The 23,078-nt window shown below is 46.1% G+C and overlaps 1 pseudogene; it reads left to right on the top strand.

Moving 5' to 3' along the window:
- LOC143934795 (E3 ubiquitin-protein ligase UBR1-like) overlaps window positions 1–22,497 on the top strand; it is a 71,363-nt pseudogene extending 48,866 nt beyond the window's left edge.
- Window positions 22,498–23,078: the final 581 nt, after the last annotated feature.

Genomic DNA, 23,078 nt, shown 5'->3' on the forward strand with positions numbered 1-23,078 from the left:
AAAGCCTGCGGAAAGATCCTCATATTCGTGGTATCAAGGAGAGGGATCATTACTGGCTGGCAACCCTCCTTGATCCATGTTACAAGGGTAAGGTTGTGGACCTTATCTTGCCATCGCAGAGGGAGCAGAGGATGAAACATCTTCGGGAGGCCTTGCAGAAAGGTTTGTGCAACATGTTTTCAGAGCCTGGGAGGTTACAAATTTCTGGTCCTGGACAACATGTTGTCGAGGCTTCGGTCAATCACAGAAGGAGCGGTGGAGAAGGTGGCCGTCTGACCGATACGTTCAGACAATTTTTTAGTCTGCAGCCCCAAGGTATGATTGGTTCCAGCAACCATCGCCAGCGTCTGATTTACATGGTGCAGGAATACCTAGGGGCAAGATCAGACTTGGGCACCTTTCCCACCGAAAATCCTCTGGGTTACTGGGTCTTAAGGATGGATCACTGGCCAGAGCTTTCACAGTATGCAATTGAGCTACTGGCCTGTCCTGTATCCAGCGTTCTTTCAGAACGCACATTCAGTGTTGCTGGAGGCTTTGTAACCGATCACAGGGTGTGCCTGTCCAATGACTCGGTCGATCGACTGAATCGGTGTTGGATCACCACCAGCTACCAAGCACCTGATGCTGATGTAACCAAATATTTTTTTTGAAATGTCAGATCCCTTCAAGACTGCCTATGCTGATGCTGAGTGACTATCCTGTTATGCTGAGTGACTATCCTCTTCCTCCTCAATGATCATGCTGATGTAAGATCATTTTTGGTTCTGGGTGCTGCCACCAGTGGCTAAGGCCCAATTTTTCTTTGCTCATTTGCTCATTCCTGCGCTCAAGCTAGAGTATCTATGAGGTATTGCAGTGTTGTGGCACAAGTGCCTAAGGCACAATTTTTCTGCCCCTGTTCAACAGGGACATGTAACTACAATATTTTATCTGATATTTTACAGCGGGGGCCCATTCCTGCGCCTACTAGGGATGAACACCCCCCCCCCCCCCCCGGTTCAGTTCGCACCAGAACCTGCGAACGGACTAAAAATTTGCCCAAACTTTAGAACCCCATTAAAGTCCATGGGACTCAAACGTTCGAAATCAAAAGTGATAATTTTATAGGCTAATATGCAAGTTATTGTCCTAAAGAGGGTTTGGGGACCCGGGTCCTGCCCCAGGGGACGTGTATCAATGCAATAAAAAGTTCTAAAAACTGGAGTTTTTTCGGGAATACTGATTTAAATGGCGCTTAAAGTGAAATTTTTTTAAAATATTCCTTTAACCACTTGACCACTGGGCACTTAAACACCCTTAATAACCAGACCAATTTTCAGCTTTCAGTGCTCTCACAATTTGAATGACAATTACTCGGTCATACAACACTGTACCCATCTGAAATTTTCGTCCTTTTTTTCCCACAAATAGAGCTTTCTTTTGGTGGTATTTGATCACCTCTGCGTTTTTTATTTTTTGTGCTATTAATGAAAAAATACCGAAAATTTTGTAAAAAAAAGCATTTTTCTTCATTTCTATTAAAATTTTTTGCAAATAAGTAATTTTTCTTCATAAATTTGGCCAAAAATGTATACTGCTAAATGTCTTTAGTAAAAATAACCCAAATTAGTGGATATTATTTATTCTGCGTGAAAGTTATAGGGTCTACAAGCTATGGTGCCAATCACTGAAAATGTATCAATTTGATCACAGCTGATGTACTGACAGTCTATCTCATTTCTGGAGACCCTAACAAGCCAGTAATGTACAAAAACCCCCCAAATGACCCCTTTTTGGAAAGTAGACATTCCAAGGTATTTAGTACGTGGCACGGTTAGTTTTTTGAAGTTGTAATTTTTTCCCACAATTCTTTGCAAAATAAAGATTTTTTTTATTTTAATTTTTTTTCACACTGATGGACACAGGCGGCACTGATGGACACAGGCGGCACTGATGGGGCACTGCAGTGGCACAGGTGGAACTGATGGGCGCAGGTGGCACTGATGGGCGCAGGTGGCACTGATGGGCACAGGTGGCACTGATGGGCACTATAGTGACTTTGGTGGCACTGGTGTGGCTCTGGTGGCACTGATTAGCACACAGATGGCACTGGTGGGCACAGGCGGCACTGGTGGGCACAGGCGGCACTGGTGGGCACAGGCGGCACTGGTGGGCACAGACGGCACTGATGTGGCACTGCAGTGGTGCAGATGAGCACTGATGGGCACAGATGGCACTGATGGGCACAGGTGGCACTGATGGGCACAGGTGGCACTGATGGGCACAGGTGGCACTGATGGGCACAGGTGGCACTGGTGTGGCACTGGTGTGGCACTGGTATGGCACTGGTATGGCACTGGTATGCACTGGTATGCACTGGGGTGGCACTGGGGTGGCTCTGCTGGCACAGAGGTGGCACTGGGGTGGCTCTGCTGGCACAGAGGTGGCACAGAGGTGGCAAAGGTGGCACAGGTCGCACAGGTGGCACAGATGTGGCACAGGTGATAGATGGCACTGGTCTGGCACTGGTCTGGCACTGTTGTGGCACTATTTGGGCACTGCTGGGCACTGCTGGGCACTCACGGTTATCTTTTATTTTCACTGGAATGTTCTCCTCTCCTCTCACGCTGCATCGGTGTGAGGAGAGGAGACTGATGACCTTAGCTTGACCCGGCAAGCCGAATTGTTTACATTTGTGATCGCTCCGTCATTGGACGGAGCGATCACGTGGTAAAGGACCGCTGCCATTGGTCCTTTACCGCGATCCGTGTTGCGCCGGGTCCCGTGAACTCGGCGAGCACGGATGTTCCGGCGTGCGCGCCCCAGGGGGCGCGCACGAACGATTCTCCGGGAGGCCGTTAATTAACGGCCTCTCAGAGATAGCAAACCGACCTATAGCCGTTAATCGGCTATAGGCCGGTTATTAAGTGGTTAAATATCGTGCCTGGGGGGTGTCTATAGTATGCCTGTGAAGTGGCAAGTGTTTCCCGTGTTTAGAACAGTCCCTGCACAAAATTAAATTTCTAACGGAAAAAAGTGATTCAAAACTGCAGTTTTAATGTAATGTCTGGTCCCGGCAATATGGATGAAAATCATTGAGAAAATTGGCATGGGTACCCCGCCCCCGCCCATTACCAGCCCCTTTGGGTCTTGTATGGATATTAAGGGGAACCCCGTACCCAAATTAAAAAAAGAAAAGGTGTGGGACCCCCAGGCCCTATATACTCAGAACAGTAATATACAGGCAGTGCAAACAAGACAGGGACTGTGTAGGTTTGTTGTAAAGTAGAATGTGTAATTTTGAACTGGTACATTTTTAAATTGTAGCTCCAGTCAAAAAATCTATTGTTAAGCTTTTTGGAAAACATGGGGAAGGGTTATCACCCCTGTAACATTTTTTTTTTTGCTGTCTGTGCACCTCTTCAGAAGATTTCACCTCACTTTCTGTCCCAATGACAAATGTTTTTTGAAAATTTGGGTTTTTTAGTAAAACAAGGATTGGGATAAAGCATCAGAGGAGAGGAGACACGTTTTCCCCATATCAACTCTTACAGGAGAGAATTTCCCTTCCTAGGGGTAGATTTCATCTCACTTCCTGTCATCTCCTTCCGTTTGCAAGTAGGAGACGTTTGTAAGTTGGATGTTTGAAAGTAGAGGCCTGCCCTATATGCTCTGCAGAAATTTGGGCCTAAGGTGTTGGTGTTGACACAAGACTGTAAGCCCTCAAAATGACTCTGTGAACTGCTGTGAACGATTATATCAAGAATTGTAATTACATGCCATTGTTGAACAGTGGTAGAAAAATTGGGCCTTTGGTGGTGGTGGTGCTGGTGCCATAACACTGTAAGTCCTCACAGTTACTCTTGGTGGGTGCTGGAACAGGCCCTGCTGTGAAATATTACATTAAGAACTGTAATTACATGCACCTGTTAAACAGGGGATGAAAAATTGGCCCAAGAATTCTAATTACATGTGTAGCACTAACCCCCGAAGGAGCTGCTGGTTTTATTTGGGCTTGCCCCACCTGCTCGCTTCTCCGTCACAGGGGTCCCGTTGGAAAGTAGCCCAAATGATGTTGAATCCGACATAGTCCTTTTTTTAACATTTACTCAGGATAAGCACAAAAGTCCTTCAATAGAGGGTCAAAGGATAAAGGGGGTGTTCAGGCACCTTGTAATTGCGTGTTAGAGGTATTGGTCAGATCCAGAGGACAAACAGCTCCACAGACTGGATCAAGCAATCATCGGACAGCCCCCTCTCACTTGATCTAGCAGCCGATGACATGCTCAACAAAGTCTCCACAGACTTGTCAATTAAACTAAGAAATCTTGAGTTTTGAAGAACTACCATACAGTACCAGTTTCTTTCAGCCGATATTGTATGGGTGTTGATCTGGGTTGTGTCCTCTAATTGAGTTTCCAGGCTCCTCCAGTGATACCAGCCTTGCGCTCGGTCCTCTCCTAGAAAAGTCCTCCCCTGAATCCTCCAGTTTTCTTGGCCTCTCCCCGCAGGCGAGACAGCACAGGACCACCCCTGGACCAGTAGGCCCCAAGACTTTTCTGGGCCTACCCTCTCAGTTGCAAAGCCTCGGGCCAGCCAGACCTGAGGCACAGGACCATGCGACATAGACCCCAAGCCAAGAGGGCCATGAGGTCGGAATAGTGGACCCCGGAAAACAAACCACCAAAAATGGCGTCAGTACCTTAAATACCCTCTTCCAGAATGCACAGCAGGGAAACCACTCCCACTGAGCTATTTCCGAGCAAGAGGTAGTATTCAATACATCCAGCCTGTTGCATTTCCACACTTACCGGCGGTGACAGCGACACCTACAGTTAAGTGGGAACCAGTGCAACCCAGCTGGACTGGCACAGAAACCAGAACTTTTTGGAAAAATTAGCCTGAGCCCAACTGCAGCTTCAGACAACTAAATTTGAAAAATAATAGTGTCTACCCATTAGGAGCAGGGCGCTACACATGCACCTGTTGAACAGGGGCACAAAAATTTGGCCTTAGGCACTGGTAACACAACACTGCAACACCTCACAGAAACGCTAGTTGAAGAGCAGGAATGAGCCCTGCTGCAAAGTATTGGATCAAAAATTGTAATTACACACCCCTGTTATTAGGGGGCTGAAAAATTGGGCCTTAGGCACTGGTGCTGGTGCCACAACACTGCAATCCCTCACAGATACTCTAGTTGGAGCGCAGGAATGAGCCCTGCTGCAAAATATTGAATCAAAAATTGTAATTACACTACCCTGTTAAACAGGGGCTGAAAAATTGGGCCTTAGCGGTGCCCAGAACCAAAAATGTTCTTACAAGATATCAGCATGATCATTGAGGAGGAAGAGGATTTTCACTCAGCATAACAGGATAGTCACTCAACACCAGCAGTCTTGAAGGGATCTGACATTTAAAAAAAAAAATTATTTGGTTACATCAGCATCAGGTGCTTGGTAGCTGGTGGTGATCCAAGACTGATTTATTTTTATGAAGGTCAGTCAATCAACGGTGGACAGGCGTACCCTGTGATCGGTTACAAAGCCTTCAGCAGCACTGAATGTGCTTTCCGAAAGAACGCTGGATGCAGGACAGGCCAGTAGCTCTATTGCATACTGTGCAAGCTCTGGCTAGTGATCCATCCTCAAGACCCAGTAACCCAGAAGATTTTCGGTGAGGCTTTTTTGGAAAGGTGTCCAGGTCTGGTCTTGCCTCTAGGTATTCCTGCACCATATAATTCAGACGCTGGCGATGGTTGCTGGAACCGATAATACCTTGGGGCTGCGGACTAAAAAATTGTCTGAACGCATCGGTCAGACGGCCACCTTCTCCGCCGTTCCTTCTGTGATGACCGAAGCCTCAGCAACACGTTGTCCAGGACCAGGAATTTGTAACCTCCCAGTCTCTGGGAACGCATTGCACAGACCTTTGTGCAAGGCCTCCCCAAGATGTTTCATCCTCTGCTCCCTCTGCGATGGCAAGATAAGGAGGGTTGCCAGCCAGTAATGATCCCTCTTCTTGATCCAACGAATACAAGGATCCTTCCGCAGGCTTTGCAGGATCAGAGGCCATGCAGCATAGGTGAGCTGAGGCATTTGGTCCGGAGTCCTCTGCGTCACTAAGGACAATATGATCCGCAGCCACCTCCTCCCAGCCACGTACAAGTCCACGGGTTTCTTGGGACTGTAAATGATCCCTAACAGACTGCTGCTGATGCTGAGTGCCACCACCTCCATGCTGACACAATCCTCCTCCTCATCCTCCTCGTCCTCTTCCTGTGTGATCAGCGGGCCAGCAAGAACACTGTCTAGATAAAGGGGTGCCTTGAGAGTAAGGAAGTCCTCCTCTTCCTGCCTCTGTTCTGCCTCAAGTGCCCTGTCCATTATTCCATGCAGCGTGTGCTCCAACAGGTGGACAAGAGGCACAGTGTCACTGATGCATGCACTGTCACTGCTCACCATCCTCATGGCCTCCTCAAATAGTGACAGGACAGTGCATGCATCCCTGATCATGGCCCACTGGCTTGGGGGAAAAAAACAAGCTCCCTGACCCTATCCTGGTGCCGTAGTCGCACAGGTACTCATTGATGGCCCTCTGCTGCGTGTGCAGCCGCTGCAGCATGGCCAACGTTGAGTTCCACCTGGAGGACATGTCACAGATTAGGCGGTTCTTGGGCAGGTTAAATTCCTTTTGGAGGTCAGCCAGCCGATTACTGGCATAATATGACTGGCGGAAATGCACACAGACATTCCTGGCCTGCCTCAGGAGATCCTGTAAGGCCGGGTACCTGCCCAAGAACCGCTGCACCACCAAGTTAAGGATGTGAGCCACACAGGGCATATGGGTCAGTTGTCCCTGTCGGAGGGCGGAGAGGAGGTTGGTGCCATTGTTGCAAACCACCATTCCTGGCTTAAGCTGGCATGGCGTCAACCACCTCTCAGCCTGCCCCTGCAGAGCTGACAGAATCTCTGCACCAGTGTGGCTCCTGTCCCTCAAGCACACTAGTGCAAGCACCGCATGGCATCTTTTTGCCTGTGTACTTGCGTAGCCCCTTGACCGCCTACGGAGCATCGCTGGCTCCGAGGACAAAGCACAGGAAGAGGCCATGGAGGAAGAAGAAGAGGAGAGGGGTGGAGGAGAGAGGTGTGTCAGAATCACCAGTAGTAGCATTTTGGAAGCGTGGTGGCAGAACAACCTCCAACACTACTGCACCTTGTCCTGCATCCTTCCCAGCTGCCAGCAGAGTAACCCAATGCGCCGTGAAAGATAGCTAATGTCCCTGTGCATGCCTGCTGGACCATGAGTCAGCGGTAATATGCACCTTACCACTGACCGCCCTGTCCAGCAAGACCAAGAAATTGCCTTCCACATGCTGGTAGAGAGCCGGAATCGCCTTCTGTGTGAAAAAGTGGTGTTTGGGAACCTGCCACTGAGGAACCGCACATTCCACAAACTCATGGAAGGGGGCAGAGTCTACTAACTGAAAAGGCGGCAGTTGAAGTGCTAGAAATTTAGCCAAGCTAGCATTCAACCGCTGGGCATGTGGATGGCTGGGATTTAACTTCTTTCGACGGTGCAGCAGCTACCAATAGCAGATTGCCCGCAAGTACTTGGCTGTGACACACCTAATTCTACACCTTCATTCGTCTCAGTGCAGGTTTTAGAGAGGACTGAAGGCATAGTGGGGTTGGAGATCCCAGCTGATGAGGAGCCATGAAAGGTTTGCTTTGTTCTTTGGTGTGGGTCTTTTAGGTACGCTTGCCAACGAACTGCATGGCAGGTCGACATATGTCTGGTCAAGCATGTGGTGCCCAAAAACTTTAAAATAACACGCAGAGGCAGTGCCCTGCACATGCGGAGCTCTGTGGTGGGATGCCCTTAAGCTGGCCCCTGGAGGGCATCCTGCCTCTTTGGAGATGTTCCTCCTCCTCCTCTCTCCTATCAGGCATCCACGTGGAGTCTGTGACCTCATCACCCCCTCCCTCCTCATCACTGGAGCAAACCTAGCAGTATGCTGCAGCTGGGGGAACATGACTGCCAGATTGTTGTCCTTCTTGGGCATCCCCTCCCTCTGGGCTCACGTTTACTGCATTTCTCTAGCTAGGTATCATCATCCGAGCGTTCAAAATGCTGGGCATCCTCATGGAGCATGTACCCAATACTGTGCTAAAACAGTTCAGTTGTAGTTTGCACTTGTAGTGCAAAGTGGATTTGCCTTTCATAAATAACCCCCATGGTGTTTTTAAAATTATAATTTTTTGCCACAATTTTTTGGAAAATGAAAAAATTTAATAAAATGTGTTTTTTTCAGAAAGTTGTCATTTTAACAAGTTATTTCTTGCACACCTCTCGAGTATAAGGCCGCGTACACACGAGAGGATTGTCCGTCCAACTTAGTCCGCTGAAACGTGTTTCAGCGGACAATCCGCGGACTTTTTCAGCGAACAGTCTGGCGGACTAAGTCTTTCGGAATTTCCGTAATATTGTCCGTCCAAACTTGGTTTCAGCAGACAGTCCGCTCGTGAGTAGGCTAGTTCGACGGACTAAGTATGGCGCATGCTTAGAAAGGATTTACAGGTTGCATTGCAGTGTATTGGACGTCGAATTTCTAGTCCCGTCGTACGTGCCGTACACGTCATCGCGCAAGCTTTCAGCGGACTGTCTGTTCGTCGTGTGTGGTCAAGTCCGTTCATTCAAAAGTAGGATGGACTGTCTGGCGGATTGTCTGACGGACTTAGTTGGACAGACAATCCTCTCGTGTGTACGTGGCCTAAGGATACCACATATGTGAAACTTTTTCACAGCCTAATTGCATAAAAGGGCCATAAGTTCAAGGAACTCCTTTAGGCGTTTAAGGAGCATAAATTATGTGTTTAATTTCTGCCCCTAATCACATTTTTAGAGGCCCCAGCAGAGTGGAAACAATCACAAAATGACCTAGTTTTGGAAAGGAAACCAAGAGGCCAGATTTGCTGGCTGGAAGCTGAAGAGTGGGAACTTTGAGTGGAGAGTGATTGCCGTGTTTGCATTTTTAGGTTCTTTTTGGGGTCTTTCCTTTTTAACACCTTTTCTGTCACTTTTTTTTGCTTTTTTTCCCTTTCTTTCCTTCTGTTATACCTGAAGGGTTCCACATGTACTGTCACTTTAAGGCTGGCTCCACCCAGGAGTGATGACAAGGGTCAAGGGGCATAGTAGCCATCTTGGAGCACATGTAAGGAGCATAATAAGATGTAATGTCCTGAGAATGCATGTTGCAGTGTACAGTGAGTACTGAAATAAACATCCATTGTTCCAGACCAGAGTCTTGTGTCTCTCACAACTCAAGGATATAACACCTTCAGACTACTAATTATGGGGAGTGGTTAATTGGTCACAGGTGTTTCCTATATAATTGTCCATAGAACTCATTTCTGAGCTTCCTTGAGCGTGCCACCTTTTTTGCTTGCTGGAACTCTGATCAACTGGAACTGGACTAAGTGGTGAGTTCAAAACCAGAGTTGAAAACAGGAGATTATAACAGGAGTCATCAAACCTGTAAGTAACATCTGAAATTTCCTGTTAGTAATATTATAATTGTAACTGGGAAGATGGGGGTTGGCAAGATTGAAAGTTTTGTGCAGTGCACAGTGTGTCACATGTACTGTATACAGCAATGGATCAACAGCTCCAGGATGGATACCGCTGCTACAGATGTGAGCATGTTGCTCTTCTGGAAGCTCGCATTAGGGATCTGGAGGAGCAAATTGCAACACTGGGCAAAACTGACAACCTTGAAAGGGGCTCTCTAAGTAGGTGGCTAGTGGGGTTAATGGGGAGGGTGGAGGGGTAATTTAGGATTATCAGGTAGGAAGATGGGTTAAGACAGTTGGAGGGAGTATTAGGGGCTCACAGAAAAGGAATGCTAGCCCTGGGTTTCAGCACCCTAACAGATTCGCCAAGTTGGTTGAAGATGTGGGGGTATCAAGCTTAGAGGTGGCAGCCCTAGCTGTCACTGCTCCCCCTAACAGCCGGGAGAGCAGCTTATCTAGTAGGGGTGGCTAGGGGGAGTGCACATAGGCCTAGACAGTTGGTGGTAATAGGGAGTTTTATAATCAGAAGGACTGATAAAATAATTTGTTGCCAGGATTGCCTCAAAAGAATGGTTCGCCGTCTCCCTGGTGCAAGGGTTCGGCATGTGGGGGACCGGGTTGATAAATTGGAGCCAATGACAGAATATATGGAAGGAGGCTCCTTAAGAACCAATTTAAAGAACTAGGCTTCAAGTTGAAGGGAAGGTCCTCCAAGATGATAGTCTCTGAAATATTGCCTGTGCCATGTGCAACATAGGAAAGGCAGGGGGTGATTAGAGAGCTGAATGAATGACTGAAGACCTGGTGTAAGGAGGAGAGATTTGGGATTTTAGAGCACCGGGCTGACTTTTCATTGGGGTGCAACCTATATGCTAAAGATGGTTTGCACCTAAATGGAAGGGGTCTACTGTGCTAGGTGAGAGGTTTTTGGGAAGGCTGTAGGAGTATTTAAAGAAGGATTGCAGGGGAGGGTGAATTTGATTTTAATGGGGCAAACAGGTCAGACAGGGATTAGCCCCTATTGGTGGGTGGAATGGGAAAAGATGTGGGGAGGGCTATGCCAGATGATATGAAGGTTCCTATGTTACAAACAACCATTGGAAATGGTACTAGTTGTACTAAAATAAAAAATATGCAGCATACATTTGCAAAATAGGACAATGAATTACACCAATGCCAGAAGTCTGCCAAGCAAAATAGGTGAGTTGGAAGCTCTGGTGCATGAGGAGAACTATGATCTTATTATTGCTGAATCATCGATTCATTCTTCTCATGACTGGGCTATTAATATTCCTGGCTATGCTCTCTTTTGGAAAGATGAAAAATAAAGGGGTGGTGGTGTCTGTCTCTATGTGAGAAGTGGTCACAAAGCAAGTGTGAAGGAGGACCTAGTTGATGGAGAGTGTGATGAGTCTTAAGCATTATGGGTGGAGTTGTACATGGGTGTGCCTAGTACAGATGTTGTCATTGGAGTTTGTTATAGACCTGTGAGGAGGTAGAGACTCCGCTCCTTGCACAGATGGAAAGGGCTGAAAGGGCTAGGACAGTGATAATAATGGGGGATTTTAACTACCCAGAAATTGACTGGAGTAATGGCACTGCTGGGACAATTAATTGGTTCCAGACTGACTCATGGCGATATATGGCAGCAGAATGGCACCACTGTGTGAATCGCTGTACCCATATGGCACTCGTGCACACGGGCAGGGTGTGTCCCCGCCATGCCTGCGATGATCTGATTTGGTACAGTCTTCAGGTCCAGGCCAATGATTTCTGCCCTGAACATGCTGATCAGTTCTAACAACTGAAATGCTTCCCCTGCCTGTAAGTGTAAACACAGGCAGGGGAAGTGATGTCATCTCCCCTTGTGGGATTATTTTCAGTTCCAGAGAGAGAGGAGAGAGGACATCTATCGGTGAGTTGCGCCAACACTACACTAACACCAGTACATGTAGGCACACTTTTCACTCCCGGATCACCCCCCAGTTAACCCCTTCACACCCTGTCACGTGTCACCGAGTGCAGTTTTCAGATTTTTCACTGATGACTGTACTGGTTAGACATGTTTTGTTTCTGAATTTCGTTTTCGTCCGAAAAATACACTTATTTAGTTACTCCTGAAATTTGTTTTTTGTTAAAAATTTGTCCGAAAATTAAAATGATTTAAGGTCGAATCTGTCATTGAAGGCTTATGGTGTCTGTCGAATGTTCAAAGAAGATTCGACGGAGCAGCTAAACTGTATGACTCGTTTGTATGTTTTTTGCTGCTTTGTCGAATCTTTGTGATTCATGTTGAATGTATGTAGTTCAAACAGAAAATGAACTGGTGATAGTGATCACTGACAGGTAACAAGATAGGGTATGTAGAATCTATATAGAATCTCAATCTATAATATAGAATCTATAATAATAAATCACCCCCCCCCCGCCCACAACACGGGCAGCCTCTGAGGCTATCACAACACTAACAACACTAGTATCACTATCAAGTTCACAACACTAAGACCCCTTTCACACTGGGGCGTTTTTCAGGCGTTTTTCAGGCGCTTTAGCGTTAAAAAAAGCGCCTGTTAAGTGCTTGAAAGAAGCCTCATCTGCAGTCCCAATGTGAAATGTCAGCGCCCGAAAAACGCTCGTAAAGCGCCGCTTAAACTAGCAGCGCTTTACCAGCGTTTTTTGAGCGTTAATGGGGCGCTTTTAACCCCTGCTAGTGGCCAAATAAAGGGTTAAAAGTGCCCACAAAACGCTGCTGCCAGTAGCGTTTTTCAGGCGTTTTTTGGGCGTTTTACAAGCGCTTCCCATTGATTTCAATGGGAAGGGGCGTTTTAGGAGCGTTGTATTCACCGCTCCAAAAGCGCTGCAAAGAAGCTGCTTGCAGGACTTTTTTTGACGCTCTGCCAGCGCAGCGCCTCAGTGTGAAAGCACTCAGGCCGCGTACACACTGTTCGCCCAACCTTGTTCGTCAAACAGTTTCGGCAAACAGTCCGCTCAAAATTAGCATGGACGGACATGGCCACACACGACGAACGAACAGTTTGCTGAAACCGTGCGCGATGACGTGAACGGCACGTACGACGGGACGAAAAATACGACGTCCTATACACTGCATTATAACTTTCGGCGTGTAAATCCTTTCTGAGCATGCGCGGAACTTAGTTTGACGAACAAGCCTACACACGGGCGGACTGTTTGCTGAAACAAGGTTTCAGCGGACAGTTTTTCGGAAATTCCGTAAAACCTTGTTCGTCAAACTGTCCGCTGAAAGCCCACACACGAGCGGACTGTCCGCCCAAACACTGTTCAGCGGACAAAGTTGGGCGAACAGTCCACCCGTGTGTACGCGGCCTCAGGCTTTTACATTGGGATTGCAGTTGCAGCTTCTTTCAGGCGCTTTTTTTAACGCTAAAGCGCCTGAAAACCGCCCCAGTGTGAAAGGGATCTTGGTGTGAAAGCACTCGGGCTTTTACATTGGGATTGCAGTTGCAGCTTCTTTCAGGCGCTTTTTTTAACGCTAAAGCGCATGAAAAACGCCTGAAAAACGCCCCAGTGTGAAAGGGGTGTAACACAATAGCAGCAGATTATTATGAAAAAGTTAAGTTGAACTCAGGGTCGTACTGACAACTCATGGGGCCCCCAGGAAATAGGATATTATGGGGACTCCGGGCAAAAGGAAAAGATTATGCGGCCCCTGGGCAATAGGAGATTATGGGGGGCTCCCAGGCAATAGGAGATTATGGGGGCTTCCAGGCAATAGGAGATTGTGGGGTCCCCAGGCAATAGATTATGGGGCCACACAGTATACACACACAAACATACAATATACACACACAGAATACACATAACACACTGAAAAGGTACTGGAGAGGCGGGGCAGCTATAATCTTGGGATTTAAAAAAAAAAGCACAGATTTTTACATACTGTCCCTGGTTTTATTGAGGCTGGCAACCCTGATGGGGACAGTGCACGAGTGCCCCAATGGTCAGTCCACCCCTGGTTGAACTGTAGTTTGATTCACTATTGTTCTGCTTCTGTGCTTATGCTTAATTGCTAAATAATTTAGGTTCTCTGACAAACGGACCAGCTAAGGCCACGTACACACGGGCGGACTGTCTGGCCAACTAAGTCCGTCAGACAATCCGACAGACAGTTCGTCCTACTTTTGAATGAACGGACTTGACCACACACGATGAACAGACAGTCCGCTGAAAGCTTGCGCGATGACGTGTACAGCACGTACGACGGGACTAGAAATACGACGTCCAATACACTGCAATGCAACCTTCGGCCGTGTAAATCCTTTCTGAGCATGCGCCATACTTAGTCCGTCCAACTTGCCTACACACGAGCGGACTGTCCGCTGAAACCAAAGTTGGACGGACAATATTACGGAAATTCCGAAAGACTTAGTCCGCCAGACTGTCCGCTGAAAAAGTCCGCTGAAGCCCACACACGAGCGGGATGTCCGCTGAAACACGTTTCAGCGGACCAAGTCCGTCAGACAGTCCGCCCGTGTGTACGCGGCCTAAGATTGACTGTCTTCTGAAATTATTCAGTGTCTGTGTCTCTCTCTGCTAGCAATTGTAAGTGTAAGTAAGTTGGCTGTACATGTACTTAGTTCTAGCTATTTTACTGCTCCTCCTCTTTGGTTACAATCAGCCAATAACATTCATCATCATCATCATTTTTATTTTACTTCCCCCACCCAATTCCAGCAGTAATCTTTTCTCTCTCTGTCAAATCTTTTTTCTCTCGGTCCAATAATGCTGGACTAATACAGTTAAGGTTAGGTACATTCGACCACAGGTTAGATAGACACAGATTACTATTGTCAGTGTCATGTCGAATCTCCTATCTATATCGAACTGTTGTCGCAACAAAAATGAAAATAAAGCATTTATTTATGTTTGATCTTTAATTTTTTGGATTCTGCACTTTCGTTATCGTTTGTTAAATACCTGAAATTCAGACGAAAATGCATTCGGACCAAAACAAATGCACATGTCTAGTACTGGTGTTATTTGTGAGTCTAATTGGTGTTAGGGTAGTTAGTAGTACATAGTTAGTCAGGTTGAAAAAAGACACAAGTCCATCCGGTAGGTCCAGGTAGCTTTAGGGTACCCCACTAAACCCCCCTAATAAAGGTTTAACCCCTTGATTAGTACATCCTGTTCACACATCCAGTACTGCAGTATCACGTGGTGATGTGGCGAGTCCCATAAGTGCATTTTAAGCTGGTGCGGTGGCTGGAACACAATACAAGCAGATCTTGCGGTTCATGCATTTTAATGACAATGAACTCTGTCGTCCTTGGGGTGACCCTGGATACGATCGGCTCTACAAAATTCGGCCCTTGTAAACCACTTCAACCAACAGATTGCAGCCTTGTTTACTCCCAATCAAGTTGTCTGTGTTGATGAGTCCCTGATTAAGTTTTCTGGCCGCTTGTCTTTCAAACAGTATCTTCCCAGCAAGCGTGCCAGATATAGGGTCATGATATATAAGCTCTGTGACAGGGCAGCAGGCTATACATATAGTTTTATGGTTTACGAGGGAATAGATAGTCACGTGGAGCCCGAGAACTGCCCAGACTACATGGCGAGCACTGGCAAGATTGTTTGGGACTCACCGTGGTGTCACAGTTATTTCAGAAAAGGATACCAGTTGTACGTGGATAATTATTACACGAGCGTGCCACTTTTTAGTCACCTTTTTGATTGTGGAATTGGGCGCATGTGGCACTGTGCAATTTAATCTCCGGGGCATACCCCGGTGGCTTGTATAGTCTTTGCTTAGACTGGGGGAGAGAGCCTGCTTGAGAAGTAATAATTTGCTCGCAGTGAAGTGGAGGGATAATCGGAATGTTTTCGTTCTGTCCTCCTTCACGCAGATACGACAGTCCAAATTCCAACAGCGACTGGTGTTGTGGAGAAACCCCTCTGTGTCCACGAATACAACCTAAATATGGGAAGGGTGGACCTCAATGACCAGTTGGTGGCTCCATACTTAATTGCCCATAAGGCCAGATGCTGGTACAAAAAAGTGTCTGTATACTTATTCCAATTGGCTCTGCTAAATGCTTATGTGTTATACATAGCGTCAGGACGAACTGGATGTTTCCTTAAATTCCAGGCAGGAAGATATCATCACAGCCCTTCTGACCAAATTTCCTGTGCCTTTGTAGCTCACACATCCCAAAAAACATCAGCAATACACCTCCATCATTATAGGCCTTGTTGACTCATCTCCAAATGTAGCGTTTATGGTTGTGGTCAAAAAGCTCAATTTTGATCTCATCACTCCAAATGATTTTGTGAAGAATATTTGAGGCATGTCTCTGTGCTGTTTGGTATTTTGTAAGAAGGATACTTTGTGGAATTTGCGTAGTAATGGCTTTCTTCTGACAATTTGACCATGCAGCCCATTTTTCTTCAAGTGCCTCCTTATTGTACATCTTGAAACAGCCACACCACATGTTTTCAGAGAGTCCTGTATTTCATCTGAAGTTATTTGTGGGTTTTTCTTTGCATCCCAAACAATTTTCCTAACAGTTGTGGCTGAAATTTTAGATGGTTTACCTGACCGTGGTTTGGTTTCTACAGAACCCCTCATTTTCCACTTCTTGATTAGAGTTTGAACACTACTGATTGTCATTCTCAATTCCTTGGATATATATTTATATCCCTTTTTATATTTCCTTTCCCTTTCCTCTAGTTCAACCACCTTTTCCTGCAGATCCTTTGACAATTCTTTTGCTTTCCCCATGACTCAGAATCCAAAAAAAGTGCAGCACTGGATGAAAGATGCAAGGGTCTCTCAGGAGTACAGAAACATATTGACCTTTTATACACACAGGGGCATGGCAAGGACCGGCATGTGAGAGGAAACGTGTTTCACAGCTCCGCTCCAACATAGTCAAACGATCCTCTCCCAGCAGTGATCCGACGGGGAATAAGGGCTTTCCAGCTGGCTACTCACCCTCTCACCCTCCAGGTCCACACACCAGCCCTCTACACCCATGGGAAAACAAAGAAAAAGGAGGAACTCGTGAAACCCAAAATCCAAGATGGTGCCGCAGCAGCCCTGGCACAGAGCACACTGAGGGGAACTAAGAAATCCAGAGAGGGGACCGGCAAAAGGACGCAGAAAAGACAAAGTAAGGAGTGATCGAGGAACATTCTCTTTTATGCCCAAAAGCTGGAGGTACAGAGCGTGGGGAGACTGCAGAGTCATCCCACATAGCAGCACAAGACATATCACGACAGCCTGCAGTGGAGGGAGCTACAGGAGGAGAACTGAGGGGAGAGGATATTTCCAGCCTGGACTTGGATAGTTCAGAGGATTTCGCCTCAGCCTTTCATCGGTATTTGGCCAAGTATGTCCCCCCGCATATACACAAGCTACAGTATGTGCAGCCACAATTGGACAGGTAAGAAGAGCTGGCACAGGATAGTATCTTCACCCCTTTGGAGTGGTACCTGTTTGGAGAGGACCCTAATGTCTTTGTGGAGAAGTTGCATCAGAACGAGGCACCTCCCTTGTGGATCCCACCTGTGTGCATTGTATTAACTGCTTCCAGAACAAGAGTCATCGCTACAAGATGCACTCTTCAATGGGAGGGGGGTTTAAGCGATTGTGGTGACACAGAAGCCTGGAAAGCTGGATTCTGGATTTTAATTACCAGATGAGATCTTGACCCAGACTAGAAAAGTGTTGTCATCCTCAAGTACATTGTAAACATGCAGGTAGGTTAATTGGCTTCTGTCCAAAATTGGCTCTAGTATATGAATGGGGACCTTGGATTGTGGGCTCCTTGAGGGTAGGGACCGATGTGAGTGTGCAATGTACAGAGACAACTGTAGACACTCACTCAGGTTGAACTGGATAGACTGGTGTCTTTATTCAACCTTACTAACTATTAAACTATGAAACTACTGTATATCCAGGAGGAGGAAAAATGTCTGCCTGGGTATTTAAATACAGGCCAGAAAAAGTCAAAGCAGCATTGCTGTGTGCTCTACAGTGATGATCACCACTCCAATGACTACTTCATCTACAGTCTACAGAAATCTCTAGGATGTGATGTGAAAGAATCACAGACAATAACAAGTGCAGCAGAGAGGGAGGGTTGCACAACTTTGAAATAAGGAAATTTTCAGAAACCATGAAACAGACTGAGACAGAATTACAATCAAATCACACTTGTTTATTAATAAAAATAAAAAAGTAAATAGAAAAAAGCGTAGTCAATCATAGCCAGAGTCCAGTAGCCAGATCGGGTAGTCAGCCAGTACAACGTTCATTAACCAGATCGGGTAATCAGCCAGGCCTGAAGCCAGGGATCCAAGGAGAGCAACTGCAAGCAGGATAAGAAGCCGGGAGGGATGTCAGCAGGCCAGTCTTGAAACAAACAGCAGGAGATGGTTCCTTGTGATGTGACCAACGCGAAGGCAAAGGAAAGAGTGAGCTGGAAGGCTTTAAATAGGCAGGTCAGGCGAGCATCATCAGGAACAGCTGGTAACTGTGGAAAGAGAAGAGAGCTGGCAATTAGCCGACAGCTGAGCGGCCAGCCCAGAGAAGGAAGGGCTAGGCCAGCCCTGACAAAAATTTAGAAGAATGCAAAAAAACTGCAGATAAAATGAAGAAACACTCAGAAAATGTGTCTTAGCAACCTGTGTATGTTGAAGCGCTGCATTCTTTGGTCTTGGCACATCAGAACTTTGCATGCAATCTTGGCACACTCAAGTGACTTCCGACAGATCTTTTGTCGCGTGTGTCTGGAACCAATCAGAGCTACCAGAGCAAGGGAATTGTGCTATGTCAGTTTATTAATTATGTGTGATGACAAACTTCATAAAGGTTTCAAGAAAGCGCTGCATGATCTAATCTTCAGCAGTTTCTTTATGGAGATGGAGTATAAGAAACTGTTTGCCATTGAGTTTGTAAAGTATTACAAACAGGTTCAAAAAGAGTACATGGATGATGATCGTGACCGAAACATCGCAGTTACTGCTATTTCAGTTCAGCTGTTCACTGTCCCCACCCTGGCTCGGCTGCTCATAGAAGAACAGAATGTAATCAGTTATCACTGAGGCCATGCTGGAAGTTCTGCCCAAACATCTAGACATATACGACAAGCTTAACTTTCAGGGCTACAGTCAGGACAGATTCTGCAGAGTATATGCTATCATTTGTGACCTCAAATATATCCTAAGTATATCATAAGTAAACCCAAATTTTTCAAACTTTCAAACTCTGCTTCATATGTTAACATGTATGCAGGGCATGGAAGCAACAGGTCGAATGATAGGACAACATGTCGAGATGGACTTTGACTGGGAGACTGCAATAGTCATGCAACTGAATAACGTCTTGATGTTACTGCAGGAGTGGTGTGCCAGTAATGAAGAGATGCTGCTCCAGAATTACAAGGACTGCTATCAAAGAGTTCTTCAGTGTTTTAAACCTGTTAACTCCCAACAAAAGACTTGCATAGATTTGTGTGTTCATTCCTTTGAAATCTACCCATTTAGAGTTTCAAGAGATCCCGTCTGTGTATATATATGCCTGTCGCCTGAATGCTGGCAGGCTTGCATTCACAGATGAGTTAAGCTGGTGTCTTTACCAAGCTCCATGAGTATATTCCCCTTAAAGACTTCCAGGTAGAACATCTCAAGCTCACTGAGGTGCCTGGTGCATGTCGGGCAAGTGGCTGCTGAAATGTGGAGGAGAAATGGCGTCACCATTATTAGCCAGGTTTACTACTACCAAGATGTCAAATGCAGGGAGGAGATTTATGATAAAGACATTGTAATGTTACAGGTTGGTGCTTCATACATGGATCCAAACAATTTCTTGCTAATGTTACTTGAAAAAATATGAGCTTGTGGAAGCCCTCTCAAACATTTTAATGCCCACCAAAGACATGGACTTGTCAAGACAATGGAACATACTTATTAAGGAGATGCTGCATGTTCTGATCTGTGAGCGTTATGTGCCAGGAATCAGTGATATTACCAAAGAAGAATGCATGATGAGAGATTATCCACCTGCTCTGCATTGGACCCATGGCTCAGTGTCATTAACAAAGCATTGCCAGATACTGAAAATACAAACATTTGCTTGAATACCTTGATCAACAAAGTGGCCAATTTTAAAAGGCTACGGCTAGGGGGTCATGGAGTTTATGAGCTAAAGGAGGAATACCTTGAATCAGTTCAACATTTTCTTTTTTCATTATACAAAGACCCAGCGCAGTAAGGCTGAGCACGCACAGAAGAAAAGACGGAAAAAGGGAAAATAGCCCTTAAGCATTACCACCACCTCCTCCTCCAGTCTTCAGTACAGCTTTACACAATATTAACAGGCTCCTGTGCTGCGATGTTATGATGCACATTTTTCGGACCATCCTGCAGAGGAAGATCCAACAATGTGGACTAAAGGCATGATACAGCTGGTTTTGCAAATTATAGCTCTTGGTCTGATTGAAGAGAAAGGCTGCAGAGGAAGAAGTAACATTTTGATTTCTATTACAACACGACAAGAGCAAACTACACTATATTTGGCTGTTGTCTTTCCCTATATATGGAGTACTTTTTGAAGATGGGGTCAGTCAAGGTTGCTGTTCAAATCTAAAAAGGATCCAAGCAGATGACATTAAGCTGGAGAATTATTGCACCATTAATGTGGTCCTGGTATGCTTGATTGGCCTATACTTGTTTATGGGTCTACTTGCAAGGAATCAGAAGTTCAGATCCAAGCGCGTCAAGTGTTGCGTCCCTGCTTGACAAGCTGAAAACTGTAACACAATTAGATACTCAGAAGGACATGATTTGCTGGGTTCTGCAGATGCTGGAAACTGTGAAACTGCTGCTTGAGATGTCAGGACAAACTGCAATTGCTGGATGAGGGACAGAGCCCTCAAGAGAAGGCAACAAGAAAGTGCAAAGCAGAGGCAGCAAGACTACATTGGAAGAAGATGTTGGACCAGATGACTGCTCTACATAAAAACTTTATCGAAACAAACAAGTTGCTATATGACACTACTCGGGAAGTGCAAGAGGCATCTACGCCAACTGAAGAGATCTCACTGACAGCTGCTAAATTCTCTAAGATTGCCATAGGTCCTAATGGAGGCCCATCAATACCAGAAAAAGAAGCACTGACTTGCATCCTGTGCCAGGAAGAACAAGAAGTGAGACTGGACAAATCCACAATGGTGTTAACTGCCTGCATGCAGAAATCTATCACCTTGTGTCAGAACCGAGGAACGACTTTTGATCCACTTTTTACAATCCTTGAGTTTTCTGCTGGAACCTTTACAGGAAGCCGTGGTCATGTAATGCATGTGACCTGCTGGCAAAAGTTTTTTTGAAGCCATGCAAGCAAATGGTCAATGACTTCATATGGACCTAATTTTTGATCTGGGAAATGGAGAGTACTTGTGTCCTTTGTGCAAATGCCACACTGTTATTCCTATCATCCCCATTATAGCACAGCAAATTAACAGTGCTTATGCTGAATCTCTGAGACAAGTGTTATCACTTTCATGCTGGCTGGATGTTGTGGCAACCAGCATATCGGGATGCATTTTGAAAATCCTTAAAGGAGATAAATCTATATCCCCCTGAATTCCTGAAGAGTGGGGACATTCCAAGCCATGAGTTTCGCTCCATCCTCAGTTTTGGGGTACAAGCACCAGAATTTACTGCAGGATAAAGAAAAGCCTTTGTTTGGCTCCTTGCAAAATCAGCAGCATGCTGGTGTTAAAGCTTTAGTAAAATTTGCCGAGGCACAAAGAGTTACATGTCACCAGCTCATAATACAGAACCATCTTGTTCAGTTACTGGCAGTGTTCCTGCCAAATTCAAAGCATCAGGGAGCTTCATCCTTACTGTCTGTAGATGTGTTCCATCTCTTAGTGGGGTCAGCTTTGGCCTTCCCATCTTTATACCGGGAGGAAGGTGTGAACCTCTATCCTTCACCCCTGGTTTCTGCTTACAAGCTTCTCTACCTCTTCCATCTTATTACTATGACCCACATCCTGCAAATCATTTTCACATTTGCTGCAGGCACTGTACCAACTTTGTCCTTGGGTGATGGTGAAGAAGGTCTTAGTGCTGCCAATTTGTGTCGGGACCTATCACAACTTACTAATGGTTGCCTAGCAGCTGATGTTTCTGGCAGGTACGTCTGACACTGTGTAATGAGGCATTCTCCCCTTCTTGTGCTGTGCTGTTGTCTTCTTCTTTCTACTACTTGCTGGGAGTGATGCCACCTGATGAACTGCAGACATTGACGGTTCCTGAACAGTTTGAGGCTTTGTGCAGCTACCTCTGTTTACCTACCAATTTGTTTCTACATTTTAAAGAGCACTGGGATACCATGAAACCATTTATCCAGAGGTGGTGCTCTGATCCAGCTGTTTTGAATGTCTTTACATGTGAAAAAACAGCACTCAGGTATCCAAGGAAATGCAACACTTTAACTGAACTGCCTGAAGACTATAGCATTCTGCTGAACTAGGCCTCTTTTCAGGTGTCTGAAGTCCCAGGATGCTGAACGCAAGCACCCAGTGATGTGCCTCCTGTGCGGAACTGTCCTCTGTTCTCAGAACACTTGCTGTCAGGAGGTGGCGAGGAGCTGGGGGCTTGTACAACACATGCAGTACAATGCGGAGCTGGAATCTGCATTTCCCTCAAGATAAGAGAATGTACAGTGGTTCTTATTGAAGGGAAAACCAGAGACTGCATATACGCTGCTCCCTATCTGGATGAATATGGAGAAACAGACCCCTGTTTAAATTTGCACCAAAATTAAATCTGTTATGGATGGCAGAGCAGACTGACTTCAAAGAGCCATACAAGGAGGACAGTGAGGCAGACAGTCTGCATGAGCTGGTCATAGTAGTCCAGTAGAGCCTCCCTACAGCCGTGGAGCCAGATGTTCAGCTCTTCCACTAGCTACAGAATCCTGGAAGGAAGGCAGGGCGAATAAGAAAGTAACCAGGAGCAGTGAGAGCCGTGACAGCATAGCGCTGGAGGACTTTGTTTTACCTATGGCCACTCTTTGCATTTTTTTTTCTGAGCTATGTTTGTGCCATCATCTACCGAGCTGTGTACAAGCCTAGAGTGGAAGATTCATCCAGCTACGTTTCGAGTCAGACGCCCTTCAGATGTGGTGACTGTATTGGTGTCAGAACATCATTTGAGGAGAAGGCCCTGGCTGGGTGTTAACCACAGGCATTTCTTGCCTGTGCAGCTGCCTCTGGGTAAATGGAAGTCACCTCTGGGAGCCAGATGGTCTCTGCTGACGAGAGTTCTGCCTAGCAGCTCCAGCACCAAGTACAATGAGCGGGGGGAGTGAAGCAGACAGATATCCTCAGCGTAGGAGTCCTGGTAAAGGAAATATGGAAAGTGATTTCAAAAAAATGACAAGGCTGAGACAAAAGCAGCTTGAAACGGCATCTTAAAGCAGATCTCCAGCAATCTATACTTTTTATACTTTCCCCTGCATGCTGTGTACTT

This window comes from Lithobates pipiens, unplaced genomic scaffold, assembly GCF_037356315.1.
Source record: "Lithobates pipiens isolate NorthernLeopardFrog02 unplaced genomic scaffold, aLitPip1_a1.2 Scaffold_28, whole genome shotgun sequence".
Lineage (NCBI taxonomy): Eukaryota > Metazoa > Chordata > Amphibia > Anura > Ranidae > Lithobates > Lithobates pipiens.